Consider the following 8093-nt stretch of genomic DNA (forward strand, 5'->3'; position numbering starts at 1 on the left):
TGTTATGGTGATAGGGAGGGTTGTAGGGTCTGGAGGAGGTTACAGAGATAGGGAGGGTGTAGGGGCTGGAGAAGGTTACAGAGATAGGGAGGGTGTAGGAGCTGGAGGAGGTTACAGAGATAGGGAGGGTTGTAGGGGCTGGAGGAGGTTACAGAGATAGGGATGGGGTTTTAGGGGTTGGAGGAGTTTACAGAGATAGGGAGGGTTGTAGGTGTTGGAGGATTTCAGAGAGATAGGGAGGTGTGTACAGGCTGCGGGAGCTTACAGATATAGGGAGGGGTCTAGGGGCTGTGGGAGGTTATATAGATAGGGAGGGGTGTAGAGGCTGGAGGAGGTTACAGAGATAGGGAGGGGTGTAGAGGCTGGAGGAGGTTACAGAGATAGGGAGGAGTGTAGGGGCTTGAGGAAGTTACAGAGATAGGGAGGGGTGTAGGGCCTGGAGGATGTTACAGAGATAGGGAGGGGTGTAGGTGCTGGAAGAGATTACAAGATAGGGATGCGTATAGGGGCTGGAGGATGTTACAGTGATAGGGAGGGTTGTAGGGTCTGGAGTAGGTTACAGAGATGGGAAGGGTGTAGGGGCTGGAGGAGGTCAGAGATAAGGAGGGCTGTATGGGCTCAAGGATGTTACAGAGATATGGAGGGTTGTAGGGGTTGGTGGAGGTTACAGAGATAGGGAGGGTTGTAGGAGGTTACAGAGATAGGGTGGTTTGTATGGGCTGGACGGGTTTACAAAGTTAGGGAGGGTTGAAGCGGCTGGAGGGTGTTACAGAGATATGGAGGGGTGTAGAGGCTGGAGGAGGTTACAGGGATAGGGAGGGTTGTAGGGGCTGGAGGAGGTTACAGACATAGGGAGGGTTGTAGGGGCTGGAGGAGGTTACAGAGATAGGGAGGGTTGCAGGGGCTGGAGGAGGTTACAGAGATAGGGAGGCGTGCAGGGGCTGAAAGGGGTTACAGAGATAGTGAGGGGTGTAGAGGCTGGAGGAGGTTACAGGGATAGGGAGGGTTGTAGGGGCTGGAGGAGGTTACAGAGATAGGGAGGGTTGTAGGGGTTGGTGGAGTTTACAGAGATAGGGAGAGTTGCAGGGGCTGGAGAAGGTTAATGAGATAGGGAGGGTTGTAGTGGCTGGAGGAGGTTACAGAGATAGGGAGGGGTGTAGGGCCTGGAGGACGTTACAGAGATAGGGAGGGGTGTAGGGGCCTGGAGGAGTTTACAGAGAGAGGGAGGTCTGGACGAGTTTACAGAGATAGAGAAGGTTGTAGGGGCTCTAGGAGGTTACAAAGATAGGGAGGGATGTTGGGGCTGGAGGATGTTACAGGGATAGGGAGGGGTGTAGGTGCTGGAGGAGGTTACAGCGATAGGGAGGGGTGTAGGGGCTAGAGGCGTTTACAAAGATAGGGGCGGTGCAGGTGCTGGAGGAGGTTACAGAGATAGGGAGGGTCGTAGGGTTCTGCAGAAGGTTACAGAGATAGGGAGGCTCTAGGGTTTGGAGGTGGTTACAGAGATAGGGAGGGTTGTAGGTGCTGGAGGAGGTTACAGAGATAGGGAGGGTTGTAGTGGCTGGAGGAGGTTACAGGGATAGGGAAGGGGTTGTAGGGGTTGGAGGTGGTTACAGAGATAGGGAGGGTTGTAGGGGCTAGAGGATGTTACAGAGATAGGGAGGTTGTAGTGGCTGGAGGAGTTTACAAAGATGGGGGGGGTGCAGGCGCTGGAGGATGTTACAGAGATAGCGAGGGTCGTAGGGTTCTGCAGGAGGTTATAGAGATAGGGAGTGTTGTACTGGCTGAAGGTGGTTACAGAGATAGAGAGGGATGTAGGGAGCTGGAGGATGTTACGGTAATAGGGCGGGTTGTAGGGGCATGAGGATGTTACAGAGATAGGGAGGGGTGTAAGCACTGGAGGAGGTTACAGAGATAGGGAGGCTTGTAGGGGCTGGAGGAGGTTACAGAGATAGGGAGGGGTGTAGGGGCTGGAGGAGGTTTCAGAGATAGGGAGGGTTGCAGGGCCTGGAGGAGTTTACAGAGATAGGGAGGGTTGTAAGGGTTGGAGGAAATTAAAGAGATAGGGAGGGTTGCAGGGCCTGGAGGAGGTTACAGAGATAGGGAGGAGTGCAGGTGCTGGAGGAGGCAACAAAGAGAGGGAGGTCTGGAGGAGGTTACAGAGATAGAGAAGGTTGTAGGGGCGCTAGGAAGTTACAGATTTAGGAAAGGGTGTTGGGGCTGGAGGGTGTTACAGAGATAGGGAGGTTGTAGCGGCTGGAGGAGGTTACAAAGGTAGAGGATGTTGTAGGGGCTGGAGGAGGTTACAGAGATAGGGAGTGTTGTAGGGCCTGGAGGAGGTTACAGGGATATTGAGAGGTGTAGGGGTTGGAGGAGATTACAGAGGTAGGGAGGAGTGTAGGGGCTGGAGGAGTTTACAGAGATAGGGAGGGTTGTAGGGGCTGGAAGAGGTTACAGAGATAGGGAGGGTTGTTGGGGCTGGAGGAGGTTACAGAGATAGGGAGGGTTGTTGGGGCTAGAGGATGTTACAGAGATAGGGAGGGGTGTAGGAGCTGGAGGAGATTACAAAGATAGCAAGGGTTGTAGGGGCTGGATGAGGTTACAGAGATAGAGAGGTTTGTAGGGGGTCTAGGAGGTTACAAAGATAGGGAGGGGTGTTGGGGCTGGTGGATGTTACAGAGATAGGGAGGGGTATAGGCACTGGAGGAATTTACAGAGATAGGGAGTGCTTTAGCGGTTGGAGGAGGTTACAGAGATAGGGAGGGTTGTAGGGGTTGGTGAAGGTTACAGAGATAGGGAGGGGTGTAGGGGCTGGAGGAGGTTACAGAGATAGGGTGGGGTGTAGAGGCTGGAGGAGGTTACAGAGATAGGGAGGGTTGTAGGGGCTGATGGGGTTACAGAGATAGGGAGCTCGGTTGTAGTGGTTGGAGGAGGTTACAGAGATAGGCAGGGTTGTAGGGGCTGGAGCAGGTTACAGAGATAGGGAGGGGTGTAGGGTCTGGAGGATGTTACAGTGATAGGGAGGGGTGTAGGGTCTGGAGGAAGTTACAGAGTTAGGGACGGTGTAGGGGCTGGAGGAGGTTACAGAGATAGGGAGGGTTGTAGTGGCTGGGGGAATTTACAGAGATAGGGAGGGGTGTAGTGCTGGAGGAGGTTACAGAGATAGGGAGGGCTGTAGGGGATGGAGGAGTTTACAGAGATAGGGAGGGGTGTAGGGTCTGGAGGAGGTTACAGAGATACGGAGGGGTGTAGGGGCTGCAGGTGTTTACAGACGTAGGGAGGGGTGTAAGGGCTGGAGGAGATTACAGAGATAGGGAAGGGTGTAGGGTCTGGAGGAGGTTACAGAGATAGGGAGGGGTGTAGGTGCTGCAGGAGGTTGCAGAGATCTGGAGGGGTGTAGGGGCTGGAGGCGGTTAGCCAAAATAGGGAGGTGTGTAGGGACTGGAGGAGGTTACAGAGATAGGGAGGGTTGTAGGTGCTGGAGTAGGTTACAGAGATAGGGAGGGGTGTAGGGGCTGGTGGAGTTTACCGAAATAGGGAGGGGTGTACAGGCTGGGGGAGGTTACAGAGATAGGGAGGGTTTTAGGGGCTGGGCGAGGTTACAGAGATAGGGAGGGGTGTTGGGTCTGGAGGCGGTTACAGAGATAGGAAGGGTTGTAGGAGCTGGAGGAGGTTACAGAGATAGGGAGCGGTGTAGGGGGCTGGAGGAGTTTACAGAGATAGGGAGGGGTGTAGGGGCTGCAGGAGGTTATAGAGATAGGGAAGGGTGTAGGGGATGGAGGAGATTACAGAGATAGGGAGGGGTGTAGGGACTGGAGCAGGTTACAGAGATAGGGAGTGATGTAGCGGCTGGAGGATGTCATGGTGATAGGGAGGGTTGTAGGGTCTGGAGGAGGTTACAGAGATAGGGAGGGTGTAGGGGCTGGAGAAGGTTACAGAGATTGGGAGGGTTGTAGGGTCTGGAGGAGGTTACAGAGATAGGGAGGGTTGTAGGGTCTGGAGGAGGTTACAGAGATAGGGAGGGTTGTAGGGTCTGGAGGAGGTTACAGAGATAGGGATGGGGTTTTAGGGGTTGGAGCAGTTTACAGAGATAGGGAGGGTTGTAGGGGTTGGAGGATTTCAGAGAGATAGGGAGGTGTGTACAGGCTGCGGGAGCTTACAGATATAGGGAGGGGTCTAGGGGCTGTGGGAGGTTATATAGATAGGGAGGGGTGTAGAGGCTGGTGGAGGTTACAGAGATAGGGAGGGGTGTAGGGGCTTGAGGAAGTTACAGAGATAGGGAGGGGTGTAGGGCCTGGAGGATGTTACAGAGATAGGGAGGGGTGTAGGTGCTGGAAGAGGTTACAGAGATAGGGATGCGTATAGGGGCTGGAGGATGTTACAGTGATAGGGAGGGTTGTAGGGTCTGGAGTAGGTTACAGAGATAGGAAGGGTGTAGGGGCTGGAGGAGGTCAGAGATAGGGAGGGCTGTATGGGCTCGAGGATGTTACAGAGATATGGAGGGTTGTAGGGGTTGGTGGAGGTTACAGAGATCGGGAGGGTTGTAGCGGCTGGAGGGGGTTACAGAGATAGGGAGGGGTGGTAGGGGTTCATGGAGGTTACAGAGTTAGGGAGGGTTGTAGGAGGTTACAGAGATAGGGTGGTTTGTATGGGCTGGAGGGGTTTACAATGTTAGGGAGGGGTGTAGGGGCTGGATGGGTTTACAGAGATAGGGAGGGGTGTAGAGGCTGGAGGGGGTTACAGAGATAGGGAGGGGTGTAGGCTCTGGTGGAATTTACAGAGATAGGGAGGGTTGTAGGGGCTTGAGGTGGTTACAGAGATAGGGAGGGATGTAGGGAGCTGGAGGATGTTACGGTAATAGGGCGGGTTGTAGGGGCTGGAGGAGGTTACAGAGATAGGGAGGGTTGTAGTGGCTGGAGGAGGTTAGAGGGATAGGGAGGGGGTTGTAGGGGTTGGAGGAGGTTACAGAGATAGGGTGGGTTGTAGGAGCTAGAGGATGTTACAGAGATAGGGAGGTTGTAGTGGCTGGAGGAGTTTACAAAGATAGGGGGTGGTGCAGGCGCTGGAGGATGTTACAGAGATAGTGAGGGTCGTAGGGTTCTGCAGGAGGTTACAGAGATAGGGAGTGTTGTACTGGCTGAAGGTGGTTACAGAGATAGAGAGGGATGTATGGAGCTGGAGGATGTTACGGTAATAGGGCGGGTTGTAGGGGCATGAGGATGTTACAGAGATAGGGAGGGGTGTAAGCACTGGAGGAGGTTACAGAGATAGGGAGGCTTGTAGGGGCTGGAGGAGGTTACAGGGATAGGGAGGGGTGTAGGGGTTGGAGGAGGTTACAGAGATAGGGAGGGGTGTAGGGGCTGGAGGAGGTTTCAGAGATAGGGAGTGTTGCAGGGCCTGGAGGAGTTTACAGAGATAGGGAGGGTTGTAGGGGTTGGAGGAAATTAAAGAGATAGGGAGGGTTGCAGGGCCTGGAGGAGGTTACAGAGATAGGGAGGAGTGCAGGTGCTGGAGGAGGCAACAAAGAGAGGGAGGTCTGGAGGAGGTTACAGAGATAGAGAAGGTTGTAGGGGCGCTAGGAAGTTACAGATTTAGGAAAGGGTGTTGGGGCTGGAGGGTGTTACAGAGATAGGGAGGTTGTAGCGGCTGGAGGAGGTTACAAAGGTAGGGGATGTTGTCGGGGCTGGAGGAGGTTACAGAGATAGGGAGTGTTGTAGGGGCTGGAGGAGGTTACAGGGATAGGGAGGGTTGTTGGGGCTGGAGGAGGTTACAGAGATAGGGAGGGTTGTAGGGGCTAGAGGATGTTACAGAGATAGGGAGGGGTATAGGAGCTGGAGGAGATTACAAAGATAGCAAGGGTTGTAGGGGCTGGATGAGGTTACAGAGATAGGGAGGGGTGTAGGAGCTGTAGGAGGTTACAGAGATAGGGAGGGGTGTAGGGGCTGGAGGAGGTTACAGAGATAGCGAGGTTTGCAGGGGCTGTACGAGGTAACAGAGATAGGGAGGTGTGTAGGGGCTGGAGGACGTTGCAGAGTTAGGGAGGGGTGTAGGGGCTGGAGGAGGTTACAGAGATAGGGGGGTGTGTAGGTGTTGGAGGAGGTTAGAGAGATAGGAAGGGGTGTAGGGGCTGGAGGAGGTTACAGAGATACGGAGGGGTATAGCGGCTGGTGTAGGTTACAGAGATAGCGAGGGTTTTAGGGGCTGGAGGAGGTTACAGAGATAGGGAGGGTTGTAGGGGTTGGTGGAGTTTACAGAGATAGGGAGAGTTGCAGGGGCTGGAGGAGGTTACTGAGATAGGGAGGGTTGTAGTGGCTGGAGGAGGTTACAGAGATAGGGAGGGGTGTAGGGGCCTGGAGGACGTTACAGAGATAGGGAGGGGTGTAGGGGCCTGTAGGAGTTAACAGAGAGAGGGAGGTCTGGATGAGTTTACAGAGATAGAGAAGGTTGTAGGGGCTCTAGGAGGTTACAAAGATAGGGAGGGATGTTGGGGCTGGAGGATGTTACAGGGATAGGGAGGGGTGTAGGTGCTGGAGGAGGTTACAGCGATAGGGAGGGGTGTAGGCTCTGGAGGAATTTACAGAGATAGGGAGGGTTGTAGGGGCTTGAGGGGGTTACAGAGATAGGAAGGGTTGTAGGGGCTAGAGGAGTTTACAAAGATAGGGGCGGTGCAGGCGCTGGAGGAGGTTACAGAGATAGGGAGGGTCGTAGGGTTCTGCAGAAGGTTACAGAGATAGGGAGGCTCTAGGGTTTGGAGGTGGTTACAGAGATAGGGAGGGTTGTAGGTGCTGGAGGAGGTTACAGAGATAGGGAGGGTTGTAGTGGCTGGAGGAGGTTACAGGGATAGGGAAGGGGTTGTAGGGGTTGGAGGTGGTTACAGAGATAGGGAGGGTTGTAGGGGCTAGAGGATGTTACAGAGATTGGGAGGTTGTCGTGGCTGGAGGAGTTTACAAAGATGGGGGGGGTGCAGGCGCTGGAGGATGTTACAGAGATAGCGAGGGTCGTAGGGTTCTGCAGGAGTTTATAGAGATAGGGAGTGTTGTACTGGCTGAAGGTGATTACAGAGATAGAGAGGGATGTAGGGAGCTGGAGGAGGTTACAGAGATAGGGAGGGTTGTAGGGGCTAGAGGATGTTACAGAGATAGGGAGGGGTGTAGGAGCTGGAGGAGATTACAAAGATAGCAAGGGTTGTAGGGGCTGGATGAGGTTACAGAGATAGAGAGGTTTGTAGGGGGTCTAGGAGGTTACAAAGATAGGGAGGGGTGTTGGGGCTGGTGGATGTTACAGAGATAGGGAGGGGTATAGGCACTGGAGGAATTTACAGAGATAGGGAGTGCTGTAGCGGTTGGAGGAGGTTACAGAGACAGGGAGGGTTGTAGGGGTTGGTGAAGGTTACAGAGATAGGGAGGGGTGTAGGGGCTGGAGGAGGATATAGAGATAGGGAGGAGTGTAGAGGCTGGAGGAGGTTACAGAGATAGGGAGGGTTGTAGGGGCTGATGGGGTTACAGAGATAGGGAGCTCGGTTGTAGTGGTTGGAGGAGGTTACAGAGATAGGGAGGGGTGTAGGGGCTGGAGGACGTTACAGAGATAGGGAGGGGTGTAGGGGCTGGAGCAGGTTACAGAGATAGGGAGGGGTGTAGGGTCTGGAGGATGTTACAGTGATAGAGAGGGGTGTAGGGGCTGGAGGAGGATATAGAGATAGGGAGGAGTGTAGAGGCTGGAGGAGGTTACAGAGATAGGGAGGGTTGTAGTGGCTGGGGGAATTTACAGAGATAGGGAGGGGTGTAGGGCTGGAGGAGGTTACAGAGATAGGGAGGGATGTAGGGGATGGAGGAGGTTACAGAGATAGGGAGGGGTGTAGGGTCTGGAGGAGGTTACAGAGATAGGGAGGGGTGTAGGGGCTGCAGGTGTTTACAGACGTAGGGAGGGGTGTAAGGGCTGGAGGAGATTACAGAGATAGGGAATGGTGTAGGGTCTGGAGGAGGTTACAGAGATAGGGAGTGGTGTAGGTGCTGCAGGAGGTTGCAGAGATCTGGAGGGGTGTAGGGGCTGGAGGCGGTTACCGAGATAGGGAGGGGTGTAGGGGCTGGAGGAGG

Source organism: Carcharodon carcharias, assembly GCF_017639515.1.
Source record: "Carcharodon carcharias isolate sCarCar2 chromosome 38 unlocalized genomic scaffold, sCarCar2.pri SUPER_38_unloc_8, whole genome shotgun sequence".
Lineage (NCBI taxonomy): Eukaryota > Metazoa > Chordata > Chondrichthyes > Lamniformes > Lamnidae > Carcharodon > Carcharodon carcharias.